General features: G+C 35.0%; 1 protein-coding gene across 13 annotated transcripts in view; it reads right to left on the bottom strand.

Annotated features, from left to right (window-relative positions):
• LOC310898179 (uncharacterized protein) overlaps positions 1 to 21878 on the bottom strand; it is a 467382-nt gene that overhangs the window by 115701 nt on the left and 329803 nt on the right. For all 13 annotated transcript variants that reach the window (XR_014583048.1, XR_014583049.1, XR_014583050.1 and 10 more), the window contains 3 exons: positions 18633 to 18685; positions 17848 to 17988; positions 15442 to 15548 (listed from right to left, as the gene is read on the bottom strand). The gene's annotated coding sequence lies outside the window, so the exon portion shown is untranslated. The remainder of the gene's footprint in view (positions 1 to 15441; positions 15549 to 17847; positions 17989 to 18632; positions 18686 to 21878) is intronic.

The raw sequence follows: 21878 nt of genomic DNA on the forward strand, positions 1-21878 counted from the left end.
TTAATCTTAAGTAGAACTATTCTCATAATTGTGAAACAACTGGTCAGACTCTCAAACTGCTGGAAGATGCCTTTGGGTAGGCTCCTTTATTGCCTCTTTTTATTGCTTGCAATTCCAAGTGTGAGAGAGGACTGTTTGAGGCAAGATTTGCAACATGAGATTTCTCTGAGTGCCATTTACCCTCTTACCTCTTTAAGCACTCATTTTCTCTGCTCCCTAAGTAATTCTTCCACACAACACTGAGGGAGGTCAAGAAAGATACAGTAAGTAAAAGGAGACTGAAAGGGCACGCTAGATTTGTTTTGTTTTTCTAGGGGAGAAATATAATTACAAAAATTATTTTTATGGTTGTAGAAACTCCATTTTCCCCTCAGCTTATTTTGTAATTTTTAGGATATATTTTATATATTCTAAAGGCTACACAAGTCACAGAAAGACAGACAACCTCCTCCTACCCATCCACTACAAAAATAAATAAATACAAATGAAGCATTAATCTTGAGATTATTGTTAAAAATATTAAGAAAGATCATAACAGCACTGTCATTAAACCTGAAAATTAATACTAACAAGGAATAGAAAGCATAACTCTACCTTCCTCTCTTGCATTTTAGTAATCCAAGGAAGTCATGCAATCTTAACTACGAGCTGATAAAAGGCACAGCCAAAGAATACCACACCGAACACAACAAGAGCCTGATATTTAAGGTCTCTGGGAAAGACATGATAAATCTATTTGTGGGAATTAAGCACAATGATCTGGAATGCACTTCCTCAGGAAATTGCTAATATGCCATTGATTGGACACATCAAGAAAGGATCATTCTACCCTGCTCTGCTCCTTTTTTATTTGTTTATTGGACACTGTTAAAGAGAGAAGTTATTAGAAGAGATGAGCCAATAGTCTGAACCCATGTAGTGGCTTCTTTGTTCTTAAAGAGAATTTACTGTTCTTAAAGAGATTTACTGTTAACTATGAAATTTTCTGGTATGTCTACAATACTGACAAAAATGTGCAGGTGACAGTATAATAATAAGGAAATTCTACAACTGGCATTGTGGGAATCTTGAGACTTAAAGAAAAGAATAATTTTGAAAATCCTTACACAAGTCTAAACGGACTGATAGTCCACTCTAACCAAACCCATTTTTTTCTTTGATAAAACAACATATTTGGTTTCTACAGAGCATGATTTAAACCAAGAAATACGTTTGTTGGAAGCTTAATTTACCAGCATATATTGCTTGGCCAAAAAATAAACTTCAATATGGTGTTATCACTCTATAATATTGCCAAATCCTACACTAATTTGAAGTTAGAACAGACAAACAAATATTTGCCAAAAGCAGTATTCAAGAAAAAGTCATAAGTCAAATATAAATAGAAACATGATTCCCAGAAAGTTAAATTTACGGATTATACTATGCAATATATGAGTCAGTAAGAAATTAAAAAAATTTGGGTGATGAACACAAAAATGGTGGCATGGTAGATGATGTTGGGTACAGGCTTTACACAAAACAATCTCAATCCATTCAGAGGTAGGTAAAAATTTATTTCACTGCTGATTGTAAAAATGTTCAGAGTGTTGGTCTGCTCAGCACAACAAAGGAAATATGAGAGGTAACTTGTCAGCAGTATATGAGCACTTCCAAAGGGAGAAAATGGGGGGTTCTACAGTTCTCCAGTACAAAGAGTCATAACACAGCTCAGAAGCTGGAAGCCGAAACCAGACAAATTCAAAGTAGCCATCAGTAAAATGCTACCAAAAGTCATTCATTTTCCACCTCTTTATATCTTCAAATGAAAATTAGGCACCTAAAAATACACTTTAATCAAATACAAGTTATTCTATGCAGTGACTGAATACACTGGTAGAAGAAATGCTTGCAATATAGATCAGATCAAAATACATGTTCACAAATAAAGCTTAGTCTTGTATTTTATACACCTAGTTTCAGCAACTATGCATACACAATACCACACACTGTTCCTTTGTTTCATTTTCTTTGTCATTAAACGTTTTCACAATCATACCAATTTTTCTTCTCAGCAACATTTACAGACTCCCTATAGTGATATTTATGTTCATATATGCTCTCACATACCATTTCTCACTCTAAAAATCAGAAAACTATATATAACTGTTCAAACTACTCAATTTATCCCATACTTTTTTCTTCTGCCAAATATGCATTCTTCACCTTTGTTATTTGCGTACAAGACTATAACTCAAAGATTTCTTTTTAACAGTTTTCCACGTGAGAGACTTTTTCTTGTTGTTGTTCATTTTGGTATTTCTATTGCCTTCCACCTGGTATTTCTATTGCCTTCCATCCCCAAAAAAGAGTTGCACCAGTCTGAATTATTATAATTCTTTTCTCACAACTTGTAGCTCACCCTGTAATTTGATTCCAAATTATACCATGTGTAAAATACATACTCAACAGAATGTGTGAATATTCTTAACTCTATTACAAACCAATCTAACTTCTTTGGCATGTCTTTCTCAATACCAAATGCTCACAGAATCCCTGAGAGTGTTACAATACTGGAACTCTGAACAGGACAGATATTTCCCCTCTTACTCATATTTCTTTTTTAACTGTGAATATATGAAGTTCCTGCAGTCCATTCTCCTGCACGGTGCAGAAACGTGACAAATTTGGACCATTTACTATGCATGTCTGATCTAGGTCTTTGAAAAGTTAACACTTATAAGGTTTGTGAATTTTGAATGATTATTATTATTTTTATTTATTTATTTATTTTAAGTTTGAGAATACCTTTATATTTCATGTTGACACCATGCAATATTAACAATTAAAGCTCAGCCAAACTTCTGGTCACTCAACCATTTTTTAATTGCTTTCCAGGCACTACCACTACCGTCTGACAAGATAACATGCACATTACACATCTAGGAATTTTCCCATCTTTAAAATTATTAATTCCTTTATGAAATTTACTTTTCTTCTCACTGAAAATACGATTATTTCTTTTTGTGTGTGCACGTGCTTCAGTCACACAAAATAATAATAATATTGTTAAGCATATAGAAAAATAGCTAAGGTGTTTTTTTGTTTGTTTGTTTTTTACGTAGATTTACCTCTGCCTCCAATCATCAGAATGATGGAAATCAGACTACATTGCTACTAGTGAAGAGGAGACAAAAAATGTATGAGAAAATATGAAAATGAAAACTAAGAAAAAAATCAAGACATTTAAAATTAAGTGAAAACCTGTTAAGTTCACTTAGTTTTGATTTAGCTTGCAAACATGAACAGATTCATCTACTCCAGTAACTCTCTCTCTCTACACTAGCAAGGAGTCAATCTTTTCCATTATCAGACAATGTTACCAAATTACAACCATATTTTTCTCTCACAGCATGCTAGAAAACTTAGGTTTGTCATTACTGAGACTAGTATCTGGTGTGTCCTGTCATTTAAAAGATGAACAGCACACATATGTTAAAACAGAAAACACAATAATAGTTGGAATTGAACAACCAGAAATTCTGAAAAAAAAAATGCATTTTTTCCTACATTTAGAGAAATGTAAGAGGCACTTGACCTACTGCACGAAAACTTTTTTTTCTTCAAATATGAAAGATTTTATTTTGTGCATACAGTATGTATAAACCCAGGCCGCTCATATATTACAAAGGTTAGCATGCAGTGAACTGTTTTTTCTTCATCATTTGAAAATATCTGATTTACTAACCTGAGATTGGAAAGTGGATTTGTGTAACTCCTATTACTAAAACTGACTTTCACAAAAAAACATTAAAAAGATCACCGCATTATCTTAATATCCTACACTGGTCCCAATTTTTGTGAAAGATAGAAGATTAAAGAAGGATTTTGTACCCACTCTCTATTATAGCTAAATCTCCAAACTAATGATTGGTCATAAAAGCTCCAACCCATTATCTGAACACCATAATAAGGGGCTACCATCTTGATTATATTGATTATGTTCTTTCAGTGGCTGACTATGAGAGTTTAGCATTTTGAATCGATGGAGGAACACTCACTATTGCTAACTGAATGTTCATCCAACAGCGTTATTCTCAAAATTGCAAAGTAACATGAGTTTCTAGAACCTTTTTCTCTAATTCTGAAGTCATTATTGGATTTCTTCACCAACGGAATAGGGATAACTTCAAAATAATGGTATGTTAAAAAGTTTGCAGAGTGTTTTTCAAGTAGATGCAACTGGAAGATAGAAATCAAGTGTGGAAGTATGTTTGTGGGCTATCTTCTTAAATATGTTAAAACTGACCGATGCTTACTATTGCTTCTAAACAAAAGTGTTGTGAGATTGTGTTTGTGCCTAGTGATCAGCCTTATGATAGACCTGTCCCACTGCTCTAGATGAAAAAAACCTCACACCCTAGACTTCATTTCTCTTTCTTCTCCCTAAAATATACTGCAGGTTGGTATCTTAGACTTGTTTCAAAAAAAGACATACAAAACAGACAAAAAACATGATGCAAGAGTTTATGAGCTCAGATCCATAAGCTTATGATCCAATTCAGCTTATGTTATCTTCAGTCCCTCATACTCATGTTGCCTTTTCATCTTTCATGATCTCGCCTACCTGAACATGAGCATTAGTTAGATATCTTAGAATTGTGTTTCAATATTAAACAGATATAAATGATCTGGTTCTCTCCAACTCAACTTTGAAACTTGCTTTCCTTTTCTGGAATGCTACTTCCTCTAATTACTTTTAATTTAAAAGCTTATGGTTTACTTTTAACTAAATCATTATGACCTTCTAGCTTCTGTGTTAAATGTGTACATGCAAATCAGAATGAACATGCTAAAATCAGCAGACATGCAAAAACTCATCCTGCCAGGTTAAGCATTTGACGATCACAAAAACAGAAGGCTATTTTTAAAATGGTCTCCCTCTGAATGGAGTAAAAACACTTGGTTTTGGTGCACCCCGCTATTTTCTCCATCACTTTACATTCTAACTGCAAGATGCCCTTTGTTAAGCCATGGAGTTAACTTTTTTTCTTGCTGTTTGGGATTCAGTACTTATTCCAGTGAAGATTCTGTAAATTAATTTTTCTCTGGTATCATTTAACACGTACTGACTATGAGAACTGTATCAGATCTAAAATACTTTATGGAGCCTACCATATTATATAAGTCTGACCCTTCAAAACAGAATTTAGTATTGCCATACCTCTCATTTATATAGTTATCCACTGAAATGGCAAATGAAGTTTGAGAAACTAGATATTTCATGAGTTTTTATTTGCATGTTAGTGGATATTATCATTTCTCATACAGTCAGAGAGTTTAAGGCCTGAAGATAAACTCAGATGATCCAGTTCATCATTTATGTAACAATCTCCTGCATCTCACATATTTCATTAAATTATCCTATATTATCTGTCTCCTATTTTCTGGTCAAAGTTATGGCACATACAGAAAGCAATGGCATGTACAGAAATTCTTGGTGGCCACAGTAGACTATAGGAAAGAGTTCAAAGATTACACAGACTGATAGAAGCAACATGTAAGTATGCTAGTATCGGAAAAACTTAATAAAGTTAGGTTACCAAAAATCTGGAAGGTACAGTATACTTTTCCTCTTCAGACTGGTAGAAAACATTTTCCGAACTTCATTAGTATGAGCAGAAATGCCATGCAATCTATTTCTTTGGATTCACCAGGTTAAGTTACTTGCAAGAACAACCATGCATGTGATTGTGTTTCTACGAGGCAAATGGGACACTGTATTCAAGGCTTAACTTGCCACTACTCAGTTTACTATTAGCAAACTAAACATTAAACAAACTTTCTGATAACAAACAGGTCATTCTGTTGAATGGACTTTATTTATTGTGCCAGGTTCCTCACATATGAAGCAGCTTTACGTTCATCTCCCCTTCATTCAGTTACTTAAAATCACCAGGGACATTTTCACAAAACAAACATACACTCACTGAAAGATCTTTAATTTCTTTCATGTTTATTGGCTCCTGTTATCTGTCTTTGTTTAATATGGTGGATCAGATCTTTGATAAATAACCAAACCTTTACCAGAGCTAATTGCAGAAGGAGGACTTGACAACAGGCTACAAATTGTTTCAATCAAAATATTTTTAAAAATGATGGGTAAGTCATTGCTATATTTCCTTAGATATTTCCTCAAATTACAATAATAAATAATAAAAGAAATAATACTAAAAACAGCACAGAAAGCATTAGCAAAATTATTTCCAAATACCAGTTTTCCTATTTTTTCCACAGGCATTAGTGATTATGTATTACGATGCTTCAGCTATTCACACTGTAGTTACATGAGATGGCATTTTAAAGACAACTAATTCAAACTAGTATCTTTGTTCTCGCCTCTGTGTGGGTAAGTACAGCAACAACAAGTTTGTGTTAGCTCAATGCACTACAAGTGCCAAAATCTTTGTGAACCCTGTTAGGATAATTTGTTTAAAAGCAGTACAATCTGATCACCAGGTGATGGAAAGACTCTTTCCTGTGGTTGCCAACAATGATAATAAGAGGATGAAGAGGAAAGATTTAGGGCATGAAAAATAAATTGCTTTTCTTCCCCTCAAAGTAATAACAATAATAACCCCTCCAAGCTAGAAATCAAATTTGAAATACTATATGCAGGATTTTCTATGGTATCATTCAGTTCTGTCTCACAGAACACCTTCTCACTGCTCTTCATTTTCAATCTAATGTAGCAGATAAGAGTGCAGATACATGGCTTATCATTTTTCATTAAAACAAAAAGCATACTTTTAAAACATGCTTGTAAGTTATTCATTTGAAAAGGAATATGTTCCAAATACGTGACTGAAATTTAGAGAAGTAAAGAAAATGAGCAATATGGACGAGTCAAATGTAACTAAGAATTGGGACCAAGAAGCTAAGATCTTTCTCAGCTTTCTTACCTGAAAAGGACTAAACCAAACAATAGTTTCTGCCAGTTTTAGCACCTTATTGCTTGTATCTCAGTTGCTTAATCACTAGAAAGTACTGCAGTATCAAGTCTTTGCCTCATTTGACCTGAATACAACAAAAATTAAACTGCACCATAGAAAGTAGTCTTTTGGTTAACAAGTATTTCTACAGGGGTTTCTTACGCAGCTACAAATATGTAGAATACAACTTCGGTAATCAAACTTATAGAAAGGCATTTATCTGCCTCGGTTTTAATTATTTGTTACATGTTTTTCATGAAGAAAAACAAACAGGTTGTCTTTTTTGTTCTCTGTCAAGACAATGTTTGAAGACAAAGAATGTCTTCAAACATTGAGATACAAAAAGGCTTTATTTATGGGCAAAGAACAGAGGTTAGAAGTTACAGTTTACTATTTCATCTTAGAGATGCAGAGAAAGCAATAAATTGGCAATGAATAATGGTAACTGATTGAAACTTCATTTAAATTCTATCTGGATTACATAAACTGCAGAAAAACCTTGACAATTCCTAAACATGAGAAGAACTACTTGTGTAATAAAAACTATAAATAATAAACGCATGATGGAAAAGACTATAAAAATCAGTTAAAGTTTTGGACATAGCTATGGACAGTTAAACAAAGCTAAGAGACTGAAAGATTATAACATTAGGGTTGGTACAAGCCGTGTAAGATTCTGCAGAATAAGATGAATTTAGGAGAATGTAAATTTAGATGAATTAACAAGCAATTTTACAGTGATTTTCAATCAGAAATGTGATTTGGAAAAAAAAGACTTTTTTTTTAAGCTAGTTAAAATTGGCAATGAAATGGAGAATATGCTAAAAGAAAAATCCCACGCTGAGAGATAATTGAGGAAGGATACAGTGACAGGATGCTAGATAAGTTTGTTTCTAATATTTGTGATCTCTAAAGCACTATCAAGATCATACAGGAGTATGTCACTAATGCTTTGTAGAATATATATTAAGGGTTAGGAGACAACACATATGTTGCACTCCATGTACTTCATCTTTCTTCTTAAGGATCAACTGAGCATTACGAATGGCAGATGAAGTAGTAGAGTCTTGACTTCTACTTTGCCTTACAATTATTCAGTGTTTGAATGGATTTTAGCATTATTCATATTGGAAGCTTTGTAACTCCAGTTTAAAAACCAACCAACCAACAAAAACCAAGCCCTAACCCTTACTAATGTTGCTGTTAGCAGTAGGAATGTAAACCACAAAGTTGCAGATCATATTTTCACTGTCTTAAAACATACAGAAATGGGTAGAGATTCATGATTTACTAATCACCGTCATAACCATTTAGCTGCAAATCACTTATGGAACTTAATGCAGCATTCTGAATGCATAAAGACTCTGATTTAAAAAAAAAAATGTACTGTAAGCATTTCATAGGAAAAGGACTCATGTGCCATGGAACAGTATTCTATACAGCCATAAATAAAAAGAGCAGCTTCAATCCTAAAAATCAACTTCAACTCCAGTACAGCTCAACACCAGAGGATTCACCAGCACAGGAACCCACAGCAAACACAAGGTAAGCATAGCAGCCTTTTATTTCTCCCTTGTCATGCTAATAATATCACAAACAAACAATGAAGCCAAGAAAACATCATAGTTGGATGTTTTTTGGCTACCCAAAATATTACTAGGAAACACAATTATTACCTTGAGTAGATTACAAAGGCTCTGTCACTCTACACCACTCCCTGGCTTTGGATCAACCAACTGAATATGTAAATATCACTTTAGGTTATGTTCCTCAATGGTTTGATTCATACGGTATTATTGGTCATAAATTGCCATAGCTCTATTGCATCATTTCTCCATAATTTTTCCTGTTTTACGAATACACAAAACAGAAGTCCAGGATCCTCATTCATTGAGCTCTAAGGCATTTTCCTTAAATATTTCACATCATGATCTCTCCTACAAATCTAAGCAAAAGCCAGTACTACTGGATAAGCATAATCATAGAAAAATACAGCAGTAAAAAGGATATCTTGACAACATGTAACACTAACCTGATACCTTATATCAAACAATGGATCAATTCTTTACTAGAAAAGGCTAATGAAAAAAGCAACTTCTAAGAGATAAATCAAACTGTAAATTTGTTCATATCTGACACTCCGCTTTAGAAGTGTATGCTAAAAAACACCTGATAATATTTGTGATTTAGTGCAGTCTACGTAAATATACAGAAGACTTAACATGTCTCATCCACCTTTTAGTCCTACAATAGAACAAATATAAATAACAGCTTCAACAACAACAACTTCAGTTAAATACTGAAAAATACTTCGGGTGCTAATACTCACTTTCATCTCAAAATCACTTACAGAAAAACCTTTTTCATTCAAATTAATAACCCATATTATGAACTCTATTTAGAATGTTTATTAACATAGTAAACATTTCTCCAGAAATATTCTTCTAGAAATTTACCTTATAGTCACAAATACTGCAACTTTTATCACAAGTCTCACAATATTTGACTTTTTTCTTTCTCAATAGATTATGATACTTGAAACCTGAGTTTACACAAGAATTTCAAGTTTCAGTTAAAACCAAATGCAAATGAGAAAAACCCAAATGAGTTTTACAATTGAGGAGAAATGTGTTGAATCCAACAGCAAGAAAAAAATATTTTCCAACACACTAACCAAGTCTCACACTCCCTTACCGACAAGGAAACAGCCACTTGTCATTTCAACATGCACAGACAGAATACTATAACATACCCACAGTTGCATAGCGGCAACATAGTTAAAAAAGAAAAAAAATATGTATTTTTTTTAATAGAGATGCATCACTTGGATACTTAATTTTCAAGAGTGCAATTTCCTGTTTTTTTAGAAACTTACTACTGTAGGCATTGACATGAGATGCAGCCAAACAGAGATTCTGATCAGATTTAAAACCTCCTGAACTTGATTCACGCTATCATCCCCATTTCATTTCCTACAGCTGGCCTGAAGAGGAGTAAAGAGCCAATTAGGTTAGAGACTGGAACATTTTCAGCAGGTGGAAGTAGAGAGCAGGAAAAAACATGCTTGCTCTTACACAAAGCAGACAATTTGTGGGTTGATCTTTTCCTCTTTTTGGAATGCTATTTTAACTTTTGCTAAAACCATTAATAAAATCTAAAGATTTACGGTGGTTTTACTAGGTTACCTAGGGCCTGTGAAAAATGTAAGAACTAAGTCTTATGCCAGAACTCTGTTGTCTCCAGTAGGACAGTCCCTACTTAAATGCGCATCTCATGTTTTCCTACGTGCCTCTCAAATAGCACTAGAGTTTAAACCATTACAAAAAGGAAAAAAAAATCACCATTGTTTCATACTAAAGTGAGATCCTCTACATGACATTATTGAGTACTTCAGCTAAATTTTGGCTTGGTCCTATGGCAATCACGACCAAGTGCTTTAGAACAGTATAGAAAGCCATTTTACTTTGTATAGGATAAACTTTGCATAGGACAAGGCACACAATACACCTGGTACAATGGTTTATGATTAAATGTATGAACTAGAGATGCCTTCCACTTATTCCTTACATTGTCACTAACATTACCTGCATTCCCAAATAACATTATATTTTGCATACATCTATCTTTACTGTCTTGGCTGGCCGGTTATCTCAATTAAATTGTTTGGCTGGCAATAAATGAACCACCACTTAAATGACAGCTTTCTTAGTCATACTTCAAAGACAATCCTTAGAAAAGTGTTCAAAGATAATTAAAATTTTCAAATATTAATAATTCCCTTAGCTACAACACAGATTTGCTTCTTTGTTAGTAGCTAATGAAAAATACTGGAAAATATTTGCATCCTCAAAACACTGTGTTCTCTTCTCCTTCCCTCAATTGCTGAGATCAATTCTACAGTATGTGTCTATGGAATACTGAATAAAGCCTCAATAATTCACCCTAGTTTTAACTGCTTTCTTTTGTTAACAGACCTAGATAATCATTCCAATTCTTAGACTTCAAGGAGATGATATAAAATATCATCATATTCACCATGAATCAGAAGTATTAGGCATGGATTTTGAGATAAAAATAAACATTCAGATCAAACATTCTGGTCCAGATTAATGTTATTTCTTTGCAATTTCATTAGAACTTCATTGAAATAATGTAAGTGGAACACTCAAAACAATACAATAACCAGGTCCCTTTTTCCCTTTTTTTTTTTTTTTTTTAAATCTCCCTCTCCAGTTGAAGGAATTCATTTACAATATTGGAACAAAAAACATATATATATATATATATATAATAATTCATGTCTAGACATTAATTTCTTATTGGCTAAACTTTTCTTCAGTCCCTGAAAGTAATTAATTAATAAGATAATCTGAGCACTTCTGCCCCCCAAAGTGTTGTGCAAACACAAGCAAACAAACACAAGGATTTTTGCACCCTTATGGTACAGACACATTGAGAGGCGAGGAAAGCTTATTCTCTCCTCTACAATAAAAGCAGCAGTCGTGCCTTAACAAGCATTTTCTTGTGAAACACAGACCACGTAATAAAGACAAACTAATTCTCCTCAGCCCCAGAAGTCTGCATACAGATATCTCCAACATACAGCATGACCTCACAGGTCACAAAACTAAAGGAGAAACAGTGTGAGGAATACACAGAGAAATAAATATTCCTCATTCAAACTTATCATTTTTTTTTAGTAAAGTCACATATATACCAGAACAAAGCCCACACTACATAAGACAGGCTGAGCCTACAAGCAAGCATAATACCCTGATAAATACACAGACAACAAACATTTTGGAGGTAGGGAGGAAAAAAAAAATGTATCCTCATTTTTCTCTTCAGAATTTTTGAAAATTGGAAGCATGTAGGGGTATGTATGCATACATCCACGCAGTTCAAAAGAATCATGAAAATATTCCTTTGCTGGATATTTCCTAGTGTACTACTGGAAAACCGCTACTGTAGAAGCAGCTCCCATTGCAAGACTTTTGGGCACAGTAGGCATGTCTCGGGATCACTGTGATGTCCGAAACAACGCAGTGTCTCTGCCCTCAGGGCAGGATGGCCCAACATGAAGTGCAGTAGCAACTTTCATCTCTACAGCCAGACAATTCTGCCTCCAGGACAGGTCTCTGACTTCATGTCAGATGTTTTTATGTGATGAGCATCCAAAGCCTAGCAAGATTTGCTACCTGGCGTGATGCAGCTCTGACTCCAACTGACAAATTCCAGACCACACTATGCCTTGAGGTAGGAGCTACAGTCACTCTTTTCTTTGTTGTAATGATTTAACGTCTGTTTCCATCGCAGCTGGGTTTGCACAGCTTTGCCTGAAGCAGAAGACCCCAACATTACAAAGATTAGCCATCCCAGCAGAGCATAGTGAGCTCAGATGGAGGGGCGGGTGCTGCCCTGCTTGGGGGCTTCACAGCCCCTTGGGCAGACCCACCAGCACACCCACCCTCTGACACCTGCTCAGCCTGCACAGCATCTTCATCTGAGAAGCCACACAGAGACCTCAGCAATAGTCCTGCTTTGGAAGCACGCAGGGAGTAACACTTGGTGTGCTCACTGCCTACAGGGCAGGTACTATTTCAGAAGCAGCCATGCTGTACATCACGGTAAGGATCAAAATCCCCTTTCTTCCCAGCATAATGAAGTCCCACCCTGCCACACTAGCACTGAAACTTTGCTTTTCATGGTGAAGCTCTTATTGCTAATAACTTGCATTACACGTTCACCACACCATGGCAACGGAAATTCGAAGGCACTGTTGCAGTTCTCTAAGAACTAGTGAAACTAATCCACAAAAATCTGTAAGATTCATCACACGAACAGACACTTGCTAGATCTGAGGACGCGTCCAATAAGATCCGTATCTTATTTCTGCCGGAAGCCTCCTGTTCAGTCTTTAAAAGTGCATCACAAATGAGAAACAGGATGTTTTTTCTTTTCCTTTGGAATGGGGGAAGCCCTTCCCTGACATCATGTTGCATTCATTAAAACGTTGTATTTTCCATGCATAGCCCAAATTTAATATAACCCTCGGCTAACCAAAATATACATTTTCTGTACCTGCAATAGATTCTTCCATCTTCATTCTGAATAACTAAAGCTTGACTGTATGTTGATTAAACTTGCACCAACTGAGGCAACTGCATGTGTAACGACATCTATTCATCCACAAAACTTATTTCTATAAATATATATATTTAGATAAACCTACACAGCTACATTTAAACTAACAATATCACCTCTATAGATGAAACACTCCACAAAGTAGTTTGAAACTATAGTTACTTATGACTGATCTTAGTGCATTGTGTAGCAGTTAACATTTTCCTTGATGATCTGCTGTTTCAAAGCCACAAGGACATTACCTAACTCAATTATAACCCACAGCTGACCTGTGAAGCTGTATTAGCTGAACCTACAAAAGAATCAACATTACCACAAAATAACTCTATACACACGAGTCTCATTTTTATGGTTCATGTATCACGTTTAACCAGTCATGGAGATACCTCTACAAGGAGGTTTTGACAGACTAAATACAGTATGTAAGATTAATAGAGCAAACAAAGGCAAAATAATGCTTTCCTTCTTGTAAGTACAACAGAGAAGTCTCTATTTTAGAAAAACTTTATACCGCATCCTGGCATACCCTTCTCAGTGGAAACAAACATTTTCCTCCTAGATGTATTGCTTTATCTCAAAACACATGAAGTGGTATATACATTACTGTCATATTGTCTGCAAAGATTTCATCAGACAATCTATGTCAGTCTATAATTTATGGATAAATTGAAATTACTTTGTAAGTATGGTACGTAAACAAGAGAAAAATGATGAAGTATCTTTTTTTTTTTTTTTTTTTTTTTTAATTCCTATTTCTCATACAGTCCTGGGAAGCTGGCGAAAGCATAGGGGAAGAAGGAACTAGAGTGCATGTAATTCTGAATGTTTACAATGGTGTTAACTGAATGTGCACAGCCCTCAGCAATCCAACACTAAAATCGCATAACCATACATTCATACTGGAGCAAAAATCTGGCGTAAACTGTCATTAACAAATTGTAATACTGAAAAAAAGGCTAATGGGTATTGGATCTTCTGAGAACATTTCAAGACAATACAAAATTGAAGTGACCATGATGACTACTGATTTCAGCTGCAGCTATTTTATAACTAGCTTGAAATTACTGGCTATAAAGACTTTACTATAAAAACACTTATAATTTTTCCCCATCATTGATATACCTTTCCATATGAAAACAGCAGTAGGAGGACTATTTATATAGTAACAATGTGTCCATGAGATATGCGGTCCATATCTAGCATCACAACATGAACATGCATACTTCAGTGTGACTACTCAGATGGTCTTCTGCTCCTCATGCCTTGGTGGAGGGGTGGGGCACAAGCATGTGTACAACACTGCTTAGAGAAGCATGTCACAACATCCTCAAGCATTCTCATTAGCCTGAAGTGGTTTAGCGTACAGACTGTTAAGAGAAAATTTCAAATCCCACAAATTTGTCTAGGCATATTAAGATAGCACTACAAACCATTGGCCTGGATTTCAGAAGTACTCATATACACAGCTCTCATGGATTTCATTATGAGCAGTGTCTGTTCAGTGCTTGTGAAAATGAGACCACATGAATTTATCACAGTATGACAGAAATTCAACCCACTGTAATCTCAGAAGCCCTTCTGAGGTGCAAAAGGCCAATGAAATAGGCTTAATTTAAACAAATGCTGCAAGACAATTGTTCTGCAGTTCCCTGAGAACAATCCTTTCATCACTGACACTGGAGATATTTCTCAGCGGGAAAAACTCTAACTTATTTTTATTCTTTTCATTGCTTGTTAGCAAGAACTTCGATTTCTAATAGTAAGCTGCCAAAAAAAATCTAGATTTGAGGGAGAATTTTATTCGTCATTTCATACATATGAAAGAACAGCTCCAGCACAGCAGAAGAAAATTATGATTTTAGGTATTTTCATAGAATTATTGCAGATGGGACAAGATTATTATTAAGAGATGACTTTAACAAGAGAGGGAGTATATTTTAAAAAATGGGTTTACTGCAAGACTTGAACTTTTTGTAAAACAATGTGATACTTAGAGATATCATCCCTGTGCAATCATTATTGTAAAACTGGAAACTAAGCATTCAAAGCAGAAAAAAAAAATACAACCCTCCTTAGTCAAAGCTCTTAGTAGGGTAATAAATATTTTGAAAATGATTATATATTTGCCAAAATAGTCTGTTTATTTAAAGTCATTAAGGGAGAGCATAGCTCTCCATGGATATTAAGATTTATCTCACCTGACTGTTACACTAGAGACATCCATTTTCGAGCTAATCACCCTGAGTTCTGTTTAAAATTGTTGAGGATAAACAGGCACTTTCTGTGATGTATGTGACCTGATATATGTGTACATTCAGACATGTACCTCAGGATGAGATGAACCTTATCTCAGAAATGCTTATTTTTCTCCATTTGCTGTAAAAACGTCCTAGGATGATGAGCTACAGTATCTATAGGTCAGTGGGATGTCACCTGTAAAAAGTAAAAGGAAATTCAAATTCAGCAAGGTTATCAAAATCCTAGAGAAGACTTTCCTCATACCACTGACCCTAGTACTATAGCCTACTGGGCAAGGCTAGTGATTCAGACAGTATTGGACTAGGCATACAACATGGTATACTTGAAAGCTTAGGTTAGGCAAATGTCTGCTTTCGCTTTTAGAAAGCTGAATCGCTTAAAAACTTGATGCCATACTGACATTCAAAAAGTTAGGCAGAGTCCTGTGATATCATGACCATTAAGCAAGGAGATACAAGTCTATCATAAGGTCCAAGTTGCTCTTGATGTATGGATGACTAAACCCTGCTTAGATTCTCACTCCTTTGTTTCTTAAACTGAATTGATACCTATACTATTGCAGTTCATTGACACTCATTTCTTAACTGTACATTATCATTTGTTACCATGGTTCATCAGTTGAGTTTATATTATAAGTAGCAACTGTTAATACGACAATTATTTGATCAATTTTGCTTACTTTTTATGATACACTAGTTTTAATCACTTTGATTACTCCCATCTTAAAAAAAGGGGTTATTAATTGTTTTGTCTGCCAAAAGTGTATTGCAAAGTATGCAGATTTCCTGACAGGTTACTTTTCACTAGGGCTACTAAGATGGTGAAGGGCCTGGAGGGGAAGACGTGTGAGGAGCAGCTGAGGTCACTTGGCCTGTTCAGCCTGGGAAAGAGGAGGCTGAGGGGAGACCTCATAGTGGCCCACAGCTTCCTCACGAGGGGGAGTGGAGGGGCAGGCGCCGATCTATTCTTTTTAGTGATAGGACTCGCGGGAATGGTGTCAAGCTGTGACAGGGGAGGTTCAGACTGGATATCAGGAAGAGGTTCTTCACTGAGACGGTTGTCGCGCACTGGAACAGGCTCCCCAAGGACATAGTCACAGCACCAAGCCTGTTGGAGTTTAAGAAGCATTTGGACTGTGCTCTTAGTAACATGGTCTGAATTTTTGGGTAGACCTGTGTGGTGCTAGAAGTTGGACTCGATGATCCTTGAGGGTCCCTTCCAACTCGGGATATTTTATGATTCTATGATTCACTCTACTACGAACTTTCACAGAAGCAAAGGTGGCTAATAGCCATCCCCCCAGCCAACCCACGTATGACAGACAACCTGATGCCAAACTATTAACCTAGTCTGAAAGGTTTCAATCAACCCATAAAATGGACCATATTCGATTAGTTTGATGGTACGGGTGTTCCCTGTACAAAATTAAAAAGGATAAGGTATTTAGTAAAGACATTCTCAATATTTATCAAATAATTTACAAGTAACTATCAGTGTAAAGTACAAATAGATGTTTCAGCTGAATGAACACTTCGTTGAGTTCCAAGTATGATACTTTTTACTCAGTTGTACAAGATGCAGAAGCTGCACTAACCCAAGAGGCAGTGTACTTGAAATAGATGAACCTTAAACTCATGTCTGAAGAGATTCATTTTGCTAGAGTGGCCATAAATGGAGTGATAGTTTTCAGGGCTGCTGAAGCTCTGATACCAGCTGTTATCAGCTTGAACAGGGGAAAGCAAGGGCACAAAGCAAATACACTGACCAAGACCCATCACTCAGTACTTAAGCTATTGAAGCTACACTGAACACGTGTTCAGTATTTTTGATTCTTTCATCAAATGCACAAGTAGCAGTAAGGTTACTGCATTCTATTTGTTTTTAAAAGAACTGAAGCAAGCAGCTTCCCTTACTGACCCTGATTCCTTATCCAGGGATACAAAATATACAGATATACAATACAAAATTTACAGATTTTTTTCATTAAATATGACTAGAATGGACTCTTGATTCAGTCATCAAATCAGGCAACTCATTTATACTGTGGCATAGAATACCGTAGTATACAGAATGAAACAATATGGTAAACAAGATAAAATAGTCTGGGTAAAACTGCAATGTTGTGTTTGTTTGTTTTTCTTAAAAAATAAATCCAAATAATATTACATAAATGCCAAATGTCATTCTATTTGAAAGAAGTTGGTTTATTTAATTGGGAGTTCAAATGGTTCTTTTAGGTTGGATCAATTTTCAAACAAAAATTGATGTTTTAAAATGAGAAAAACATATTGCTTTGCATATATGGAACTGGTCACTTTTTCTGATACATTGGTACATACCTTTTATCTGAATGTATTTAAAATGCTTTCCTTTTATACAATAAGTAAGTTACCATATGTTTGAATTGAACATTTAAACCTAGTGTTCTTAAAAAAAAAAATAATGCATTTTTCAATTGGGAAAAAACACTTACTTATATTTCACACATGTACTTTACACAGACTCATGGTATTTCCTTAAAAATCCAGAAGTGCTGCCACCAAGTTATATGTTATTAGTGGAAGGAAAAAGCATATAGACAGTTCAAAGTATACTTTTCCTTGGTCCAAATAATCTAGAGTAAAAAATATATTCTTACTCAGTTATCCAAAAATATATTTTAAGACACAATTATATAGATTAAAAAGGATATAGACTATGTAGAATCAAAATTTACATTTAAATACAGTTAAATCAATGAAATGCGTGACAATGCAAGTTCAGTAATATTCAGAATGAATATCCTGGCTCAACAGTATAATTAAAGTCACACTTGCATTGGCTGCTCTTTAATCTTTGTTCTTTATCATTTACTGAAATGTCAGCAAAAGGATGATGGAAGACTCACAACAATTAGAAAGATGATAGAACAGAAGAAAAAATAAATATATGTACTAGTCCTAGATGAATACATGGGCGAGGATTCTGTGTTTTTCTTCCATAAATGGGAAGGCCACTAGATTTCCACTGTTCCACAGTCCCAAGCAGCTTCCAGTATGGAGAACTGTGGTACAAGGACCATGAAATGAACCACTCAGTACACTCTGAAGCCCCAGTACTGTTCCAACTTTCTAATAAGGCTGGCAAAGGAGAAAAGGAAGCTCCTTAAAAATAATAATAATAATAAAATCCATTATCTGTAGAAGCTTTATACTTCTGATGACAGTTTCAATCAGATTTTAAGTCTTTTCCTACACTTCTCATGCAATGGAGCCATACCTCTTCTGTGGACTCTCCGATAGCTTTTAATGCTTTAAAATGGAGCTGGTTTTCTGCCAAGGGAAATACAAAAAACGATACTATTCAGGTACAAGACAGAAGACAGTAATGAAAAAAAAATGCATGATTATTAATACAAGAAGTCTAGAAACACATATCAGACTTCATCAAGCAGGAAACATTATGAGGAACTGAAGAATAAGGTATGTAATACAGGAGAAAGAAGAAAGCCCAATTCACCTCCACACTATATACTGGCTGTGTGACAGGAAGATTAAAGTGCATTCTAGTAACTTTTATATTTGGATTATTGTTGTTCAAGTATACCTATGCAGTTGGAATTCCAGTAACCAATGGAGCTCCAAGGAGATCCTACCTTAAGAATTAGAAAAAACAATTCACAGAATTCACCAAACCCAACAAAACTATGAAAATCAAAGTAAAGTTGTGTATTTTCTTTCCTGAGATACAATTATAGAGCCCATTTATCAGATATTGCCTAGAGAAATATGTCTTAAAAAAAAAAAAGTAAAAACTAGGGGATGTTCAAGGAGAGATAGCTGGGAAGTTACCAACCAGAAGCTCTTTTATACCAGCATGAAAGGGAAATAGTGGACAGAGTTGTAATGTCTCCTTAACATAGCTAAGAAAACTGCATAAAGCCACCAAGTAAAAACCAACAGCATGAAGAAATGAAGGTGGTGAACATACTGAAGAAGAAATCTATCTGAAGACCAGAGCTCCCAATCCCAACATCAGAAGTTAGAGGGAAATATAAGCATCTCATACAAAGTTGTGGAAACAACTGGCTTACACACCGGGAATGGATGCATATGTAAATCAACACATAAGGCTCCTTAGGACTCTCAAAAACAAACAAAAAAACCTCAGCATTGCTGTAAGGCACACTGAGAAATAACACAGTGAGTAGGAACCTCTAACAGGAAAAATAGTTTAAAATTTACTAAGAACTTATAATAACGTAACTACCATTACTGAGACTGTAATCTGTGTAAAGGAGAACTCCACAAGCCACAGAAAATGTAAGTCATTATTAAATGTCTTGAAATTAGGCATAATTGTTTCTTCTTTTGAGATTCTTTTTGTATCTTTGTGTCATTAGGGAAACAGGAAAGTGATTTAGAGAGAAATTCAAAGTCTGTTTTTTCTTTCATTTTGGCAGTTGGAATTTAATAGAAAAATTATGCAAGTCTCGCTGCCTATTCCTTCCATCTCATGTCAGTCGGAGTGGAAGAGTTTGCATTATTCAAGGTCAATTAAGCCATGCAAATGCATTCTAAATGATTTTACAGTATTAATAATAACTCTATCCTCAGCAGGATGTGCTGAATTTGTTAAAAAAAAATTAACTTCTAATAAAAATACAGTAGGTTCTTCCAAATTATATTATCTGCTCAAAATAACCAAATAGATGTATGAATGTAATAATCTTGATCTGGTAGCAGTATAGGCTTTAGGTACAGATTCAACAAAAATACGATCCATAGCTCTATCCTTGGAGCTACAGCAATGCAGGTCATAAAAATACTCTCATATTCCGCTACTTGTATTTGTTTATTTACCTATCAGATTATAGCAATTTTCTATTTTGAAATCAGGCTTTTAAAATAAATATTCTGACTGCATTCAGTGCAAACTATGAAAAACATGAAGTATATCATTTATTGTTTTTAAACTCTTAGAACTATGTATTTTTGATAAACATTGCTTGTTACATAAACTACACTTGAAAGACCTTACCTCAACGAAGATGGCTTTGCCAGTGGAATTGTATTTGTCACTACATATGACTACGTCATGGTAAAACATTCCTAGTAAACAGGATTTTTTAAATCAAATAAATCTACATTTCCCATACACCTTAGCCAAACGCTCTCTCCTCAGAACAAAGAAAGGCATATAGGCCAAAGATAAGCTTTGCAGCAAACATTCTCTGAACAGTGCAGCCCAAGACAACAAGGGGTCTATCTGTGGCACCAGGAATTCAAGCTCTAGAGTACAAGCTCAGCATGTTGTGTTCATGTTTAATACATACAGCAATTAATAGCAATTACACTTGCACAGTTACACTCACAGAGTCTAACCGGAAGGATCATAACTAACTGTTGAAAAATGCAAGGAAACCACATCAATCTGCTTCTTCACTGTACTTGGTAATATGAACACACACATTCCATTTCAGTATAAAAGCTTTGTAGGTTAGGCTTGAAACAAGATGATTTCAATTAACATATTTGACCTTCTTTTGAAATGGCCAAGCTATAGCACAGAGGAATTTACCATCTGAAGCCAGTTAACCATATACTTTTGCCTGCTCCATTTCACTATAAACCAGGAGTAAACAAGCTACACTGAAAACCAAAGAAAAGGGATCACACAAAAACACACCATTCTTATCTGGGAGGGATACACCTAGCGAGTGAAACAACAGCTCAACTGCATGATTGACTGCCTCTACTTGCACCAGTATAAGGCAGTTTGAAAAGGAGCTGTGCTCGAAGTCAGGTTCTTATTTCAGGTAGGAGGTAGCAAGTAGACACTTTAACCCACCCCCATCTACCAGAGGCTGGCAGGTGACAGTAATGCATTGTAAATCACTCCTAAACGATACAAGTATCTGCATTTTAATTATTTTTCAGTAATTCATAAATACTGAATTACATTGTAGAAATGTATCCTGAAAAGCTACTGAAGCTAGAATTGCACTCAACTCAGTCTTCTTATTAAAATATGACCTTGAAAGCTATTTCTTGGGAGCAAGGTTTAGGAATGCAGGGGGTGAGGGACGTTTGGTTTATATATTTTTGTCTTTTTTAATAGAATGGATTGCACTTTTCTTTGAAAAAATATATTAGAAAAATAAAATGAAAGACATTCATTTTATATTGCTGAGATTTAGATGGAATCTTCCATGCTGATTAGATATTTAAGACAAAACACTTGGAAATTACACTTCTTCTCAACTCATTGTATTTAGCCCGTGTCCCCTTTAATAGAGAACTAACAATATTTACCACACATTTATGTTAAAATCGCAGACCCAAGAATTCATTTACAATTCCCTCTTTGATGCAATTATAATGTTTGTGAAAAACACAGATGCCTCGATGAATGTGCACATTTAAAATGATGTGATTGTATTCACATCTGTACAATATTTAAAGCCATATAATACATATAAATAGAGTCCTCACGCTACTATAAAATGTCTAACACCTGGCAGAT

This window comes from Anser anser (genome assembly GCF_964211835.1).
Source record: "Anser anser genome assembly, chromosome: 4".
NCBI classification, from domain to species: Eukaryota; Metazoa; Chordata; class Aves; order Anseriformes; family Anatidae; genus Anser; species Anser anser.